This window comes from Cervus canadensis, chromosome 7 (assembly GCF_019320065.1).
Source record: "Cervus canadensis isolate Bull #8, Minnesota chromosome 7, ASM1932006v1, whole genome shotgun sequence".
Classification (NCBI taxonomy): Eukaryota; Metazoa; Chordata; class Mammalia; order Artiodactyla; family Cervidae; genus Cervus; species Cervus canadensis.
Window position 1 is genome coordinate 19,575,560 of NC_057392.1, and position 19,461 is coordinate 19,595,020.

The 19,461-nt window shown below is 44.9% G+C and overlaps 1 long non-coding RNA gene across 1 annotated transcript; it reads right to left on the reverse strand.

Moving 5' to 3' along the window:
• Nucleotides 1–2,367: 2,367 nt before the first annotated feature.
• LOC122445228 lies at nt 2,368–6,911 on the reverse strand. Its single transcript, XR_006270485.1, has 3 exons — nt 6,642–6,911; nt 3,664–3,785; nt 2,368–3,025 (listed from the first exon to the last, which is right to left on the reverse strand). It is a non-coding gene; the product is annotated as an uncharacterized LOC122445228 (long non-coding RNA).
• Between the last annotated feature and the right edge of the window lie 12,550 nt (nt 6,912–19,461).

The window sequence follows — 19,461 nt, forward strand, 5'->3', positions numbered from 1 at the left end:
ATGCGCAGTTGTAAAAAATAATTCACTCTGCCAAAGTGCTATCACTTTACAAAATTTTGCAAAAATAGAAAAAAGTAGATATTGACTTTGATACAATCCGCCCATCTTATTCAGATTTCTCCTATATTCTTTGTTAGAAAGAAGTTCTATACAATGTTACCACTTGTGTAGATTCGTGTATCCACCAGGACAGTCAACATTTGGGACATTACATCACGCGGGAACCCCTCCTGTGGCCCTTTTATACCCGAACTCCTAAGCCCCATCCACCACTAGTTTTCTTCTATTTCTAAAATCCTGTTATCTCAAACTACCTTATGTTCCCACACAGGAATCACAGCTTGGGAGCTTTTGGAATTGGCTTTTTGCACTCAGCATAATTCTCTGGAGATTCATGTCTCACTTTTTCACACCGAAGTTTCCACTTTGAAAGTAACTTGTTTTGTTTTGTTTTTCCATCACCCCAGCAGAAAATCTAAAGTGCATTCCTAAAACAGCAGAGGTTCCCATCTTTTCCTAGAGAGCAGCATCTTTTTACACATAGAAGCGGCCACTTGAAAAGATGCTTTTCCACCTTTGGAAGAGAAAAAAAAAAATTCCACTCCTGAATGCTCCCTGCTGTTGGAAAGATATCTGGATCAGAGGTCGAGAAGCGTGATTGTGAACTTCCATGCCTAAAATACCACTCATCGAGTGTATGGCTATGCGGTGAGAGATTTAGTTTTGGCCAAATAGATGAATAATGGGGGTAGGATGGGGGAGATGAGAGGGAGCATTTTAATGACATCAACTGTATTTTTGTGTTAGTCACCAAAAAGGAGACGTTGATCTTGGGCAGCATATGGAAGCCTTAGCTTTCACAGACCTTGCCTTCCCATAGGCACATAATCTTAGTTCACAGCCAGCACCTGATCCCCATTTTATCTTCTCTTTGGTGAATAGTCACAGAGTGAAACAGGGCAGTACTTGTTCCAGGGCCTCTTGGGAAGATCAGGAGACCGTATCCTTTTCCATATAATCTTGAAATCAACATTGATCTCCTTGAGACTAGAGTGGCAAATAGTTATCTCAAGCTTGCTCATGGCAAATGTAACTAACATTTTAAAAATCATTGGGATGTAAGATATATAAAGACAAGGTGAAACATATAACATGGTCATTGTTTTGAGGGGGAAAAAAACAAAACTGGGTAGAAAATGAGTCTCTTGGGCTCCTTCTGCCACCTTTCTCTCAACTTCCTATCAACTCCCGAGTCTCACCTACAGGAAGTTCAGCAGGCTTGGTGACTAACAGTCCACACCAGTCTAGTAATAAAACACACCAATTTCATTTCTTTAATCACCCGCTTGCTTCACTTGACAAATATTTATGGAGTGTCTGCTGCAGGCTCAGTGTTGGCCTCCTGAACTGGGGATCCAGAGCCCACAGGGCCCTGTAGAGCCAGCCCCCAGCTGCAAGTAGATGGAGCCAAAGATTTGGGCCAGGGCTGGCTGGACTGGCCCGGCTGCTCCTCCAGTTGTACTGGGGTCCTCATGTCTGCCTCTCTGAGGGTCAGGTTTTTCATCTGTAAAAGGAAAACAGTTTCCTTTACATGAATTGTGAAGACAGGTGGGTTCTAGACCTTTTGGGAATATAGGAGAGTAATCATTATTTATGTTAATGGTATTTATGTTATTTATGTCATTTATGGTATTTATGTTAATGGCAGGTAAGGCTGATATTTCCAAACATGACAGTAACTTACAATAAAAAACAGACTCATATATATATATAGAGAGAGAAAACCAACTAGTGGTTACCAGTAGGGAGAGAGGCAGTATGGGTTAGGTGATTAAGTGTTAGTCTCTCAGTTTTGTCCGACTCTTTGCGACCCCATGGGCTGTAGGCTGCCTGGCTCCTCTGTCCATGGGATTCTCCAGGCAAGAATACTGGAGTGGGTAGCCACTCCCTTCTCCAGGGGATCTTCCTGGCCCAGGGATCGAACCCAGGGATCGACCCCGGTCTCCTGCATTACAGGCAGATTCTTTACTGTCTGAGCTACCAGGGAAGCCTCTATATGAGTTAAGCATATACAACTGAAATGCAAAACGTGTAATGTTAGCTTTAAAATACAATAAGCCTTATTAGAATACTACATAAGAAATGCATACTGGAGTGAATTTTCCATCTTAAAAGAGCTGTATCGAGTTTCTTAGTAAACAGAGAAACCTTATCTGTATTTTGTGAGCATTCATATTCAAGGAAATGATTGAACTCACTCCAGCTTCAATACTTTTTATATCACTGGGAACTTTTAATCAAAGCACCAACTTTCACTTTTAATACATTTTAGGTAAAAGTAGACGTGGATTGATTTAAAGAAAAATATTAGGTGGATAACAGTGCAAGCCTTGCATCTCGCACTTGGCAAGTGGTGATCTTGAGGGTCCCTGCGGCCGCATCTTCGCAGTTCCTGGGTGCCCGATGCGGTAGGCAATCGTCAGCCCAACGGTGGGCGGGCGCTGCGCCCTGCACACCGCAAGAGCTCCAGGCGGGAAGTTTTTTTGTTAGCAGAGCCCCGAGGGCTTGATGCTCAGATAAGAGACAGCTGACCCGCCTGGGTGCCGAGCACGGGTGAGCAGGGGAGGGGCAGTGAGGAGGAAACCCACAGGGATGCTGCTGGCCCTTCTCGCTAAGAATTCCTAAGTCCGCTTCCTCCTCCTCGGGTCCTCGGCCGGTGCATCTCAATAGGGTGCACTCAATAGGTGCATCTCCCTCGGGTTGTGCCGGGCTGCGAGGAGATGTCCCCTTCTCCACGTGGCCATTTAGCACGGCGCGCTGACCCTGCGGGCCAGCCTGGGGCTGGGAACGGCCTCTGTCCCACCGTGGGGACAGGCCGACCCTGCAGGCAAAGGACAAGCAGCTGCGAAGATTCTCCCGGGGCAGGGTCCCAGCGCCGCTCCTGTGGATGAGTTTGCGGGTCCGTGAAGTGTGGGTGCCTGCCTCAGGTTGGCGACGGTCTCCAGGGAGTGCGCATGGCAGATACCTGGTGAAGGATAAACTGTGTCGGTTGTTCGTTACTTCTCAGCCGTGTGTCGGCTCCGAGAACGTACACCTCTCTTTGTCCTCCTTAGGGTCCCCGGAGCAGCGCGCCCCCTGACACAGCCTTCCCAGGCAAATGGCTCACTTAGGTACTGGAGCCAGGCTGGGACTCACCGTGGTCCCCGGGCCCAGAAGGAAGCCAGAGCCGCTAACATCCTCCCGGGGGACCGGCCCACAGGTAGAGGGAAGTGGAGCCCCGGCCAAGCCGCGGCATCCTCCACACCCCGTCCACCCGCCCACCCCCCGCTCCCCTGCCCCTCCCTCTTCCCACTTCCTCATCCTCCCCGCCCTCCCAGGGGCTCCTCCCAGGCCTGCCCCTTCCCCCTCCCCTCCTCCTTCTTCCCCCACCTCCTCTCCCCGATCTTCCCTCTCCCCTTCTCCCCATCCTCCCTGTCCTTGCTCCCCGGGGCTCCTCCCAGCCCTGCCCCCTTTTCCCCTCCCCTCCCCTTCCCTCCTCCTCCCCACCCTCTCCCCTCCCCCTCCTGGCCCCCACCCTCTCTCCTCCATTCTCCAGGAGGCTCCTCCCAGCTCGGCCCCTTCTCTGCCCTGCAGGCTCCTCCCTAGGAAGGTGTCCTTGTTCACCTGGAACTGGAACTCCTGCGGCAACCAGCGTGGCCACTTCGGAGAATTCCCGGCGTGATTTGAAAGCTATTTGCAAATAGAACCTAACTTGTTCACTGCCAGCGATACTGCCTCCCTGAATTCTGAAAAAAAAAAAAAAAAGTGATGTGGAAGAACAGGGCACCAGGAGCCAGATTCCTGGCAAGGATTTCCACAGCCGCCCCAGGGGTTGGGGTAGAAAGGAAGGAGGGGGAACTGACTCCCAATTTCTAGCTTTTCTCAAGCTACTGTGTTCTTTTTACCCAAACTCCCTTTTCAGAGACCACCTCCTCTGACCCTAGAGGTCCCATATATGTCCTCCCTCGGCTCTTCCTGTGAGGTCAGGGTCAACACCCTGGTTGGCCCTCAGGTGGAGTGCAACATTAAGCACTTGTTTGTTGAATTACACTTGTGATAGTGCTCTGCCCGCTGGTATTTAAGTGGTGGGCTCCATCAAGCCCCATCCAGGCCCTCTTCTCCCTCACTGGATATTCCTCTCTTTATCCCTAGTCATCCAGGCCTCAGTTTCCATCTACTCAACAAAGACTCCTATATGCATAACTTCAGGCCAGACCTCTCCTCTGAGCCTCAGATCCCCAAATCCAGCATGGCACCCACACTGGAATGTCTTTAAGCCACCTCAACGCATTTGAAATGAGCCTATAATTTTCACCCTCAGACTGGTTTTTCCACCCATCTCTGTGAATGAAATGCCTTGTGTTCTGAAGGCCTGGAACAAAGAAGTATGTGAGAATCTCATGCACCCTCCATCCTACAAGATCCAGTCCATCGCCAACAGCCCCACCCTACACATGGACCACAGAGCTGCTCCAAAGGGCTCCTGTCTGCCCTTCTTGGGCTTGCCCAGGGCCAGGAGAGGCTCACCCATTGGCATCAAGCTCTGGGCATTTGTGACCCCAGAATTCTCAGCCCAAATGTCCTCATGCCCACTCATCAGCCCCTGTGTGGGTCTGTCTTCCAGAGAATGACCCTGCTGCTGAGATTTGCCAGCTGGACTTGGGCTCTCCAAAGCCTGGGGAAGGTGGGTTTTTCAAAGCAGAAGGACAGAATACATTTTTTTTTAATTATTTTATTTATTTTTGGCTGTACTGGGTCTTCACTGCTGTGCAGGCTTTTCTCTAGTTGCAACAAGTGAGGGTTACTCTCTAGCTGTGGTGCATGGGCTTCTTATTGCAGTGGCTTTTCTTATTGTGGAGCATGGCTCTAGGGCATAAAGGCTTCAGTAGTTGCGGCACATGGGCTTAGTTGTGCCAAGGCATGTGGGATCTTCCCGGGATCAAACCTACATCTCCTGCATTGCAAAGCAGATTCTTAACCTATTCAGGAAAGCCCCAGGATACATTTTATTTAGTATTTTGGTAGCTTGACTTATCATCTTCACCAGTTTAGACAATTAGCATGTAGATTTCAATCTGAACCTGTCCCTCGAAGAAAAGTCAGCATAGTCTGATCACTGACAGTAGCTCTTCCCTCCTGAGACTCTCCCAAGAGAACGCCTTCTCCCATACTAGCCTCTGAGCTATTTGGTTATTTCCCAGCAGAGTCATTACAGCCCCTTCCCATCTTCATACTGTAGCTGATGTTTTGAAAACACAAATCCAGGACTTCCCTGGCAGCCGATAGTTAAAACCAAGCCTTCCAACCCAGGGGGTGCAGGTTTGACCCTTGGTTGGGGACTAAGATCCCACATGCCTTGCAGTCAAAAATCCAAAACATAAGAAGCAACGGAAGCAATATTGTAGCACATTCAACAAAGACTTTAAAATAGTCCACATCAAAAAAAAATCTTAAAAAAAAAAAACCCCACAACCCCAGTCTCACTGATTGAGGATGGAAATGAGCCTGCCCTTCTAGCTTCACCCTCTAGCTCCCCTGTTCTTGTCCTTGGTGCCCACCCCCCCCCTCCAACCGCCTCTCCCAGGTCCTCTGACCCAGTCTCTCCAGGGCCTTTGCACCAGCTGTCCTGTCTGTCTGGAAAGTTCAGCTGATGCCTGCTTCACTCCCACTCAGCACATCTCTCTATTTTCCCCGAGTCCCAGACTCGGTCACATGATTCTGTTACAAGCTCATGGGGCATGTGGCTGGGTGTATCATTGTGTTTACTGGGGGGCTGCTGATTAATACCTGCCTCCTCCACTCTGGGCCCCATGGGGATAGGGCAGCCCCTCCCCCTTCCCTGGCAGAGGCCCAGGTCTAATGTCACCCCACCCACTTGTGTGGGTTCATCACTGACCACCACCCCTCTCTGTCACCGCCACTGGCCTATTCCCCTCGGCCCATTGGCAGGTGGGGCTCTGGGTTCTAGGCGGCTGTGGCCCTAATCCTCAGTGGGCCTCACCTGCCTTCACCTCTTTCTGTTCGGTATCACCACCTCACGGAGGTCTTCCTGTCCATGAAAGCGCTGACCCACTCTACCTGGATGGCACACCCTCGGAGCCATGGGGGATGCTAGAGACTTTGTCATCTCTCTGCAGACACTTGCCCTTAATGAGTTTAGTTACTCAGGAGTGAGTCTTGCTTACCTGGCCTCCAAGCCTCTAGTGCCTGGATGATACAGCTCCCTAAGTCAGAGGCCCCCAAACTTCTTAATATCTCAGCGAGCCCCAAAGAAATGCCCTGAAGTTTCGTGTATTAAGCTTGCATCAGACAACTTAAAAAGTATTTATGGGAAAGGCATATAATCTAGCAACTTCACTCCTAGGTATATACCAATAAGAATCGAAGACAGGAATTGGAACAAAACTTGTACACAAAGGATCCTAGCCAGGAGGAGGCCACCTCCAGTCTCCACCCCCCCCCCTCGACCCCGCCCCCAGCACCTCCCGCCCACCACCCCTCCCAGCTCCCCACAAACGATCACTCCCTCCGCTCCAGGGCCCACATCCCGCGTTTGCGTTGCACCGGGGTCTGTCCTATCGCTGCTCCAGATCAGACCTCACCAGTCAAGGCTTTCCTCCCCCAAGATATCTGTGTGGAAAGGAATTCTCCTTGGGTCTTGCTTCTCACACAGGCCTAGGTGGCTTCGCAAAGTTCTGCAGGGAGCGTCCCGCAAGGTGGACGTCTGCCACCTGTGGGCCGAGCGCGGGAACTGCAGCGGGGGACGCTTGGGACATCCTCGCGGTGCGCGGCTGTGTGCCCGGCACCGCTGTGGGCACGGGTGGCCGCGGCCTCGCTTTGGCCCTCTGGATCTCTCAGCCTGGGCTGCAGCGGGCCGCAAGGGCTGCCCGGTGGTGTCCAGGCCTGACTCGCCGCCTTCCAGCAGGTGACAGAGTTTCTCCCTCTATAGGAGGAAGGTGGAACTGCGGCTTCCGACCGCTCAGGACTGAGGATTCAATAGACGTGACCCCAGGACAGTGTCAGCAAGAGTGTGGGCTCTTATTGTCTTTTTTCTTTCAGTCTGGGCTGCTTTCAAGAGCTTTCAGTGATGCACTGAAAACCGCTGCTGTTAATTCCATCTGGTGTGTCATCCCATTGAGAATAGGTTTTTGTTAAAATATGATACTATTTGCAAAAGCAAAACATTGGAAGCAACCCAAGTCCCCACTGTTGGGCACTGGGTGAATTACTGTCACTCATTCCCCTGGATGGAGCTTCCCTGCAGGCTCAAACAGTAAAGGATCTGTCTGCAATGCAGGGGACCTGGGTTCAATCCCTGGGTCAGGAAGATCCCCAGGAGAAGGGAGAGGCTACCCACTGCAGTATTCTTGGGCTTCCCTCGTGGCTCAGACAGTAAAGAATCCTCCTTCAATGTAGGGGACCTGGGTTCAACTCCTGGGTCGGGAGGGATTGAAACCCTTGAGAAGGGAATGGCAACCCACTCTAGTACTCTTGCCTGGAAAATCACATGGACAGAGGAGCCTGGCAGGCTATAGTCCTTGGGGTCACAAAGAGTCGGACACAACTTAGGGACTAACACACACTGGTCATAGCAAACACCCTCTTCCAACAACACAAGAGAAGATTCTACACATGGACATCACCAGATGGTCAACACTGAAATCAGATTGATTATATTCTTTGCAGCCAAAGATGGAGAAGCTCTATACAGTCAGCAAAAACAAGACTGGGAGCTGACTGTGGCTCAGACGGTGAACTCCTTATTGCCAAATTCAGACTTAAATTGAAGAAAGTAGGGAAAACCACTAGACCATTCAAATCAAATCAAATCAAATACCTCATACAGTGGAAGTGAGAAATAGATTCAAGGGACTTGATCTGATAGAGTGCCTGATGAACTATGGGTGGAGGTTCGTGAAATTGTACAGGAGGCAGGGATCAAGACCATCCCCAAGAAAAAGAAATGCAAAAAAGCAAAATGGCTGTCTGAGGAGGCCTTACAAATAGTTGTGAAAAGAAGGGAAGCCAAAGCAAAGGAGAAAAGGAAAGATAAACCCATTTGAATGCAGAGTTCCAAAGAATAGCAAGGAGAGATAAGAAAGCCCTCCTCAGTGATCAGTGCAAAGAAATAGAGGAAAACAATAGAATGGGAAAGACTAGAGATCTCTTCAAGAAAATTAGAGATATCAAGGGAACATTTGATGCAAAGATGGGCACAATAAAGGACAGAAATGGTATGGACCTAACAGAAGCAGAAGATATTCAGAAGAGGTGGCAAGAATACACAGAAGAACTGTACAAAAAAGATCTTCATGACCCAGATAATCACAATGGTGTGATCACTCACCTAGAGCCAGACATCCTGGAATGTGAAGTCAAGTGAGCCTTAGGAAGCATTACTACGAACAAAGCTAGTGGAGGTGATGGAATTCCAGTTGAGCTATTTCAAATCCTAAAAGATGATTTGGTGAAAGTGCTGCACTCAATATGCCAACACATTTGGAAAACTCAGCAGTGGCCACAGGACTGGAAAACATCAGTTTTCATTCCAATCCCAAAGAAAGGCAATGCCAAAGAATGCTCAAACTACCATACAACTGTACTCATCTCACACACTAGTAAAGTAATGCTTAAAATTCTCCAAGCTAGGCTTCAACAGTACGTGAACCATGAACTTCCAGATGTTCAAGCTGGGTTTAGAAAAGGCAGAGGAACCAGAGATCAAATTGCCAACATCCACTGGATCACTGAAAAAGCAAAAGAGTTCCAGGAAAACATCTACTTCTGCTTTATTGACTAAGCCAAAACTTTGACTGTGTGGATCACAATAAACTGTGGAAAATTCTGAAGGAGATGGGAATACCAGACCACCTGACCTGCCTCTTGAGAAATCTGCTTGCAGGTCAGGAAGCAACAGTTAGAACTGGACATGGAACAACAGACTGGTTCCAAATAGGAAAAGGAGTACATCAAGGCTGTATACTGTCACCCTGCTTATTTAACTTTTATGCAGAGTACATCATGAGAAATGCTGGGCTGGATGAAGCACAAGCGGGAATCAAGATTGCCAGGAGAAATATCAATAACCTCAGATAGGCAGATGACATAACCTTTATGGCAGAAAGTGAAGAATTTCTTGATGAAAGTGAAAGAAGAGAGTGAAAAAGTTGGCTAAAGCTCAACATTCAGAAAACTAAGATCATGGCATCTGGTCCCATCACTTCATGGCAAAGAGATGAGGAAACAGTGTCAAACTTTATTTTGGGGGGCTCCAAAAAATCACTGCAGATGGTGATTGCAGCCATGAAATTAAAAGATGCTTACTCCTTGGAAGGAAAGTTATGACCAACCTAGACAGCATATTAAAAAGCAGAGACATTACTTTGCCAGCAAGGGTCCATCTAGTCAAGGCTATGGTTTTTCCAGTGGTCATGTGTGGATATGAGACTTGGACTATAAAGAAAGCTGAGCACCAAAGAATTGAGGCTTTTGAACTGTGGTGTTGGAGAAGACTCTTGAGCATCCCTTGGACAGCTAGGAGATCCAACCAGACCATCCAAAAGGAAATCAGTCCTGAATATTCACTGGAAGGACTGGTGCTGAAAGCTGAAACTCCAATACTTTAGCCACCTGATGCAAATAACTGACTCACTGGAAAAGACCCTGATGCTGGGAAAGATTGAAGACAGGAGGAGAAGCGGACAACAGAGGATGAGATGGCATCACTGACTCAATGGATATGAGTTAGAGTAAACTCTACGAGTTGGCGATGGACAGGGAGCCTGGTGTGCTGCAGTCCATGGAGTTACAAAGAGTCAGACATGACTGAGCAACTGAACTGAACTGAACACTTACTTATCCCTGTGGAGGAGCAGCAGGCAGTGGGGAAGAGGGAGGAAGTCAGTTCTGAGAGGTGGCCCTGGGTGATCACAGAGATCTGTAAACAGAACAAGGGGAAGGAGCTAATGAAGCCCAAAGTATATATCACAGTTTTTCCAGGACAGGTGGGGAACAGGAAGGCGGTCAGCTATCATCATAATACCTATCTATCATCATAATCAATATATTGATCATATTTTTTGTCCAGTGGCTAAGTCGTGTCCAACTCTTTGTGACCCCATGAACTGCAGCACGCCAGGCTTCTCTGTCCTTCACTATCTCCCTGAGTTTGCTCAAATTCATGTCCATTGAGTCGGTGATGTCATCCAACCATCTTGTCATCTGTCATCCCCTTTTCCTCTTGCCCTCAGTCTTCCCCAGCATCAGGGTCTTTTCTGGTGAGTCAGCATTTTGCACCAAGTGACCAAAGTATTTCAGCTTCAGCATAAATCATATAATAATTTCATATAATCATAATAATTTCAATCAGCTATGTTGTTGTTGTTTAGTCTTTAAGTAATGTCCTACTCTTTACGACCCCGTGGACTGTAGCCCAGCAGGCTCCTCTGTCCATGGGATTTCCCAGGCAAGAATATTAGAGTGGGTTGCCATTTCCTTCTCCAATCAATCAACTATGCCTCAATTGTTTATTATCTACCCATCAAGATTTATCAACTATCAGCTCGCAGCTATCTATCATAATCTGTCAAGTATTTATCAACTTGTTATTGATATTATTCTGGTGTTATTATTCTGGGACTGGTATGTGTCAAGGGATAAAACAAATGAGATATTCAGATTCTGTTAATACCTGTGATGCAGAGGTTTTTGTTTTGAGAGGGTGGAAGTTAAGGAGCTCTGAACTTAAAAGGAATATTAGCACAGGGTCATCAGCAAAATTAATCAAAATGGATAATGGAAACACACTCTAAATCAGGCTGGTTAGCCATCATAAAGTAGTGTATTGGGGAATCGTTCCTTCAAATAGCAAAGGGCTCTCCTCCTCTGCTCCCTGTGTTAACTATGTTTATATACACATAAGACTCCCATTACTAACAAAATGAGAAGCACTGTTTACTGCAGTGAAACTTCAGGCCATCCTAAGAATAAAGGGTGAAATAGATTATTCAGGGTTTGCTTACAGTCTCATAATGCCAAAACCCTCCCCACCTGATCGGTTGCTTCTATCCATGATCAGCAATGAGATTATCATAATTTTTAATTTTTCACTATTAATTGTAAAAGTTAGCAAAACATTCACTTTCTAGAATAACATAGCATTTGAAAGCTATCAAACAACAGTAGGTTACATGCAACCAGTAAAATCATTCTGCAGAAATCAGGGTTTTTATGCTTTCAGTAACTGACTCCCCTTTGGATCCGAATTTCTGGGAGGGGACTGGGGTGAAATTCTGCTGTTGATCTGAGAAGGCAGGTCACGTAATTTCCCACATGCTTACCTAGGGCGGCACGTGCAGTTGTAAAGCTGGAGTGAACTCAGCTGAAGGTCATTAATGCCATCCTTAAATGATTCTCAGACTCACCTCTGCTTTATGTCAAGTCATTTCATTTGTGATTTAAAGATTAAACAAATGCTGCCTGATTTAAATGCTCCTTTTTGATTTGCAGAGAGAAAAGTCAATATTAATTATTAAAGATGGGACTGAGATACAAGTCCTGTCTAGTGGGAAAGAGAAAACATCAAATGTGTGACTGCAGAGTCCTTGACAAAATTAGTTAACTTTTGTAAAAATTTATCCTTAAACTGCATTCCTTCCTAAGGTCTAGAGCACCTGTCTTTCCCCTGTGTGCACACATGCGTGTTTGTGTGTGTGAACTCAGATTCCCGAGATCCCCCTCCCCAAGACACTGTCACCCAGACAGGCCCCCACACCCAATCCCATCACACAGATGACCCCACATTCTACACATAGCACTTGGGGACCCCTGGCAAGGGACTAAGGAAAGAGGCCCAGCTCACACCCAAAGAACCTTCCAGACTGGCAGGGATTTGAGAAAAGCCTCCAACGGGAAAGCAGTAAACAATTTTAAAAAGGGAACTCAGAAGAAACGGTTAAGAGACAACTGTGTGGGGTCCGGGGCGGGGAGGGGGGATGGCTTAAAACAGGAGACTTGCATGTAACCTTAGGGGAACAAGATGTTTGCACCCATGAAGTTAGAAGATGGGGGTTGGTAAGTAGAAAGACGACTAGGGAACCAGAAAGAACTCTTAGAAATTAAAAACATTTTTAAAAACCAAGGAAATCTTCTAGATAGTTCAACAACAGGCAGATATAAGAGGCTGAAGGAATTCCAAAACAGGAGGAGAGAGAAATGGAGGGATTGAAAGGTTATCAGAGAAAGAACAGAGAGAACTGCCAGGACTCAACGGACATGAATCTGAGTGAACTCTGGGAGATAGTGAGGGACAGGGAAGGCTGGTGTGCTGCGGTCCACAGGGTCAGAAAGAGTTGGACACAACTTAGCAACTGAACAACAGCAACAACCAGTAGGTTCGTCTTAACTAATAATTTAAAATTAACATTTAAATTAAGTGATTACTGTTATTAACCTCACATTGAAGACAGATTTTTTCATTTTAGGATCCATTTTTAAGTACTTTCACTTTCTGTGTAAATTGTTTTTTCTGCAACCAGCTAGTCTCGATGTACAAGTCAGGAGCATGCAGAAGGCAAAGAGGTGGGTGCCTGGATGGGAGCCAGGAGCACCTTAACTCAGTAAATATTGACAGGCTGGTGCCCAGAGGAGACGTCAAGATTGGCTGCAATTTCCTGAGAGCCCTGATACACCCTATGTTTAGGGTTCAAGGACAGGTCCCTGCCTTTCATGCCGAAGGCGTCTATAAACTCTCCTTGGAGATAATTTTGAGTGCATTACATTAAAAAGTACTCATTTTTTAAAGGTGCCTGGCATTAGCATATACATACTACAATATATGATAGGCACTTCCCAGGTGGCTCAGTGGTAAAGAATCTGCCTGCCAATGCAGGAGACACACAGGAGATGCGGGTTTGATCCGTGGGTTGATAAGATCCCCTGGAGAAGGAAATAGCAAACCACTTCAGTATTCTTGCCTGGGAAATCCCATGGACAGAGGAACCCTGTGGGCTACAGTCCATGGGGTCCCAAAAGAGTCAGACACAACTGAGCAAGTAAACAATAACAGCAACAATATATAAGATAGATCATCAACAAGGACCTACTGTATAGCACAGGAAACAACTCAATATTCTTTACTAATCTATAAGGGAAATGAATCTCAAAAAGAATGCCCACTTCTTATGTGTAACTGAATCATTTTGCAGTACGCCTGAAACTAACACCATATTGTAAATCAACTATACTCCAATACAAAATAAAAATTAAATTAAAAAGGTATGGCATCTAAAATAAATCATCATTATGAATGTTAATGGAGAAAATATTAAATTATATAGCCCTTTGCCTTTCTCTCTTCTGTTGGTTTTTTTCCATATCAATGTTAGATGTTAAATGAAAACTTGATATTTTATTAATTCAGATTCATATGATCATTTTCATACTTTAAGACTGCACAATATAAACCAGAAACACTTTTAAACCTTTCCATCATATCTGAAACTTGAAGTGCTGAAGATCATTCTTTCCTTCATTCAATAAAGTCTTATTGAATTAAAAAAAAAAAAACAAACTATCCCATTTACTTTTCTTCAAGCTGGTAAGAAGAATTTGTGTTATAATTGAGCAGATAACACCTCCCACGTGTATGTTTTCCTGGCTTGCTACCCATGTTCCCTGAGTACGTACATGGGTGCTAAGTCGCTTCAGTCATGTCCAACTCTGTGCGATTCCATGGACTGTAGCCCACCAGGCTCCTCTGTCCTTGGGACTCTCCAGGCAAGAATACTGGAGTGGGTTGCCCTGATCTCCTCCAGGGTATCTTCCCTACCCAGGGATCGAACTGGCATCTCTTTCATCTAACGTGATTGTCAGGCAGGTTCTTAACCACCTGGGAAGCCCTCAGTTACTTTCGTCTAATTGTCTTCTCCTTGATTCTGTCTTGTTATCACAGAAACCAGAATTCAAGAGTCATTTGTCTCAGAGATGAGACATCGACACAAACCACAGTGCACAGCAGTCAGCTTGAGTAGCTGATGAAAAAGAAATCAGTAGGAAAGTTAAAAACAATCCAGTTTACATGTGTCAAACACCTTAATTCTTCGATTTGCAAAACAAAGCAAAAGGCTTTGCAAGCACCCTCCATGATGTTTGCCTTACTTATTAGAAGGTAATTTGGTAGCAAAGATGTTTAAAACAATGTCAACTGTCTTGAATAAATATATGTTCTGTATCCAACAAACCCCAACTATTTGTAGGGCACTGTGGCATGTTTTACAGCAATGGTTTAAAATACGTTAACCTACAGCCCCAGTGGTCCAGCATTTCCAAGCCGGTCTCTTCAACAATCATCAGGGTGGGCTCGGGACCTCCCTCCTGCCCCCCATGACCCCATGCTGGCTTCCTGTTCCCTTCCTCACATTGACGATGGAAGGCTGGACAGGATAGGTCCTGCTAGCTGCCAGAGGCTCTCCCCGGCAACTCAAAGCTACAGGGAGAATGAAGAGTCCCACACATTGTAAGAGATTGCAGATGGTTTTGGTCAGAGGTAGGCATTGAAAGCAATTGTAGTTGCTATGGAAACCATACATTTTTCTATGCTAAACTGCTCAGCATCAAATCATGGCCAGGTGCCCAAAAATGATAATCACCAGAAAAAACCCTCATTATAAGGAAATTCAGAATATAAAAGTTTCACTTGTTTGTTTTCTTGAATTTGTCATATGAATCTCTAGGGATTCGTCTCCATTTTTCTTTCCTCAGATTGGGTACATTCTAATTAATCAAATTCCCAAACTTGATTTTTTACCCATTTCAGAATAGACTAGTACATAATTAAAAAACAACATATCTTTTTGAATGTAAATTTAGAAATCTCCATAAAGTGATCTGTGCATTATAATAAAAATATGAACAAAGCAAATGGAGGTGATGGAATTCCAGTTGAGCTATTTCAAATCCTAAAAGATGATTTGGTGAAAGTGCTGCACTCAATATGCCAACACATTTGGAAAACTCAGCAGTGGCCACAGAACTGGAAAATGTCAGTTTTCATTTCAATCCCAAAGAAAGGCAATGCCAAAGAATGTTCAAACTACCACACAATTGCACTCATCTCACACACTAGCAAAGTAATGCTCAAAATTCTCCAAGCTAGGCTTCAACAGTACATGAACTGTGAACTTCCAGATGTTCAAGCTGGTTTTAGAAAAGGCAGAGGAATCAGAGATCAAATTGCCAACATCCGCTGGATCATTGAAAAAGCAGGAGAGTTCCAGGAAAACATCTACTTCTGCTTTATTGACTACACCAAAGCCTTTGACTGTGTGGATCGCAACGAACTGGAAAATTCTTCAAGAGATGGGAGTACCAGACCACCATACCTGCCTCCTAAGAAATCTATATGCAGGTCAGGAAGCAACAGTTAGAACTAGACATGGAAAAATGGACTGGTTCCAAATTGGGAAAGGAGTACATCAAGGCTATATATTGTCACCCTGCTTATTTAACTTATGCAGAATACATCATACGAAATGCCGGGTTGGATGAAGCCCAAGCTGGAATCAAGATTGCCGGGAGAAATATCAACAACCTCAGATATGCAGATGACACCACCCTTATGGCAGAAAGCGAAGAAGAACTAAAGAGCCTCTTGATGAAAGTGAAAAAGCTGCCTTAAAACTCAACATTCAAAAAACAAAGATCACAGCATCTGATCCCATCACTTCATGGCAAATAGATGGGGAAACAATGGAAACAGTGACAGACTATTTTTTGGGGCTCCAAAATCCCTGCAGATGGTGACTGCAACCATGAAATTAAAAGACGCTTGCTCCTTAGAAGAAAAACTATGATCAACCTAGACAGTTTTAAAAAGCAGAGACATTACTTTGCCGGCAAAGGTCCATCCAGTCAAAGCTATGGTTTTTCCAGTAATCATGTATGCATATGAGAACTGGACCATAAAGAAAGCTGAGTGCCAAAGAATTGATGCTTTTGAACTTGGTGTTGAAGAAGACTCTTGAGAGTCCCTTGGACTGCAAGGAGATCAAACCAGTCAATCCAAAAGGAAATCAGTCCTGATATTCATTGGATGGACTGATGCTGAAGCTAAAGCCATAATCCTTTGGCCACCTGATGCGGAGAACTGACTCATTGGAAAAGACTCTGACGCTGGGAAAGATTGAAGGCAGGAGGAGAAGGGAACAACAGAGGATGAGATGGTTGGATGGTATCACTGACTTGATGGACACAAGTTTGAGCAAGCTGCGGGAGTTGGTGATGGACAGGGAAACCTGGCATGCTGCAATCCATGGGGTTGCAAAGAGCAGGACACAACTGAATGCCTAAACTGAACTAGGCTTCCCAGGTGGCTCAGCAGTGAAGAACTCATCTGCCAATTCAGGAGACGAGGGTTCGATCCCTGGGTTGGGCAGATCCCTGGAGAAGGGAATGGCAACCTATCCAGTATTCTTGCCTGGGAAATCCCATGGACAGAGGAGCCTGATAGGCGACTGTCCATGGGGTAGGAAAGAGTCAGATGTGACTTACAACTAAACAACAATAATGTACTCTGGCTCCATACTGATATTGATAAATATATGCTCTAAAGTTAAACATAAGCTCACCAAAAATGAGCCATAAACTCTTAAATAGAGTATGGTTTAATAAGTGAAAGTGACAGTCACTCAGTCGTGTCCAACTCTTTGAGACTCCATAGATTATACAGTCCATGGAATTCTCCAGGCCAGAATACTGAAGTGGGTACCCTTTCCCTTCTCCAGGGAATCTTCTCAACCGAGGGATCAAACCCACATCTCCCTCATTGCACTTGGAATCTTTACCAACTGAGCCACAAGGGAAGCCCAAGAATACAGGAGTGGGTAGCCTATCCCTTCTCCAGCTGTATCTTCTGGACCCAGGAATCAAACCAGGGTCTCCTGCATTGCAGGTGGATTCTTTACCGACTGAGCTATGAGGGAAGCCTGTGGTTTAATAAAAGATTCTCTAAAAATATAATTCATAATTCACATTTTTCCTGAAAAGCTACCTGAAATGAAAGTAAATACTGATCAGCCCACACAGAAAGGAGAGTTGAGCACAGAGAGAAAGAATTAAAATAAAATAAAATTGCAAAGAAAACATTTTAAATATAAACTATCATAATGATCAGCAAATATAAATATTTCAGAAGACATTTCTACCTATACTCTAAAGTACTTTTAAACACTCATTTGCAAACACTTGCTAAATGAAAATGAAAAATAAAAATGTATTCTAAAATGCTAACTGAAAATCTTGAACGTGAGTTGCATGTATGAATGTGTGTGTGACAACAGAAGGAAATGTTTTCTTATCGTAGCTGACATCTCCTGCAAGAAAAGCTTCCTGTGAGCAGGGCCTCAAATTTTGGAAGCAGAACTATGCCAGCAACAGATTTTAGTATGGGACATGAGAGCCTAGCCATATATTGCTGATCTTATAATGTGCTCCATATGCTTGCTTTTCATTTGTTGTTGTTGTTCATTTGCCCAGTCATGTCCGACTCTTTGTGACCCCGTGGACTGCAGCACGCCAGGCCTACCTGTCCCTCATCATCTCCTGGAGATTGCCCACATTCATGTTCATTGCATCGGTGATGCCATCCAGCCATCTCATCCTCTGACACCCTCTTCTCCTTTTGCCCTTGATCTTTCCCAGGATCAGGGACTTTTCCAACGAGCCATCTGTTTGCATCAGATGACCAAAATACTGGAACTTCAGCTTCAGTAAACAGTCCTTCCAGTGAATATTCAGGGTTAATCTCCCTTAAGATTGACTGGTTTGATGTCCTGGCAGTCCAAGGGACTTCCCATGTAGAAATGGACATATCAGGACACTCCAGCCCATTGTAATTCAGTAGAGATATTTGGGACCCAAGCAGCTTACAAGGACCTCAAGCTGCCCCAATCCATACAAAATCAAGAAGGAAGGTTCCTAAGAGCTAATGCTTTATTTATCTATTTTTTCTTTTATTTTTTGGCATGTGGGATCTTAGTTCCCCAAGAAGGAATGGAACCTGTGCCCCCTGCAGTGGAAGCTCAGAGTCTTAACCATTGAACCACCAGGGAGGCCCCAAGAGTTAATGCTTTAGCAAAGTGCTAAATTCTTTTCTTGCTCTTGAACCCAGAGAGCTCAATATGACCCTGATTCCTTACGAAGTCTGAGACTGCACCCAATTTGTCAACACAAAAGTTTACGTCACTTGTAGGTCACCCAAAGTTATGATAAGAAGACAAATGCTTTTACAAGCACCTTGGAGTTTTGCTAAAATGTCTTTCCTTATCATTATATCTAATAAAAGATCTTCAGTAATATAAAGATTTCAAGGAGTCTTTAAGCTAGAATGAAGCTACAATTAGATTACCTCCAAAAGCAAATGCATTTGATTGCTGAAAGAAAAAAAAAGTATCTTCTTTTTTTTTAATGAATGAAAAATGAATGAAGAACAATAACCACAGAAAAATATGCCATTCTCTTTAAAAAAAAAAAAATCTAAACCTTTTCAAAACCTCCAATTTCTAAACTTTCATTTTCCCGTCTTAACAATGTGATGCACTTTCTAAATCTTTCTTAAAAGAACTTCAAATCTAAATATGATGAACCTGAGGCACTTCCCTGGTAGTTCATCGGCCAGAACTCCACTCTCTCAACGCAGGGGGCTGGAGGTTCAATCCTTGTTCAGGGAACTGGATTCCACATGCCACATCTAGAAGACTCCACATGCTACAACTAAGACCTGGCATAGAGAAGTAAATAAAATACACACACACATACAGAAAATGAACTTGAAGAAAGCCCTTCTACAGAGTTGCACACAGTGTGTTCACAGTGACAGGTAAGAGGAAGCCAATGTTACAAATTTTACCTACATAGGCATTTGCCTGGACCCCAAGCTCATCTGATATTAGCATTACTGACCATAGCCTACAACTTCATGGTACAATAATGCCACAGTGAAGCTGATGTCAGGGTCTTGTCAGTTCAGTTTAACTCTAAGAGAAGTTGTTAAAGACCTACTGAACTACAGTGATCAACTGAGGAACTGTCTCTCCAGCTGTCCAGAAGAGCTGTGTATCACATGTACACAATCTCCCTTACTTCAGATTCAAAAGGAAGTACCAAGTTAAAGCATATTACTCTGGGGGCTTCCCTGGTCCACTGGCTATGACTCCATGCTCTGAATTCAGGAGACCCAGGTTCGATTCCTGTTCAGGGAACTAGATCCCACATGCCCCATCTAAGGGTTTGCATGCTGAAACAAAGACCAAAGATCCCTCTTGCTGCAACTAAGACCCGGTGCAGCCAAATAAAAAAAATTAAATAATCAGTTTTTAAAAAGCATGTAACTATGATTCAAAAACCTTCAACACATCATACTTTTAA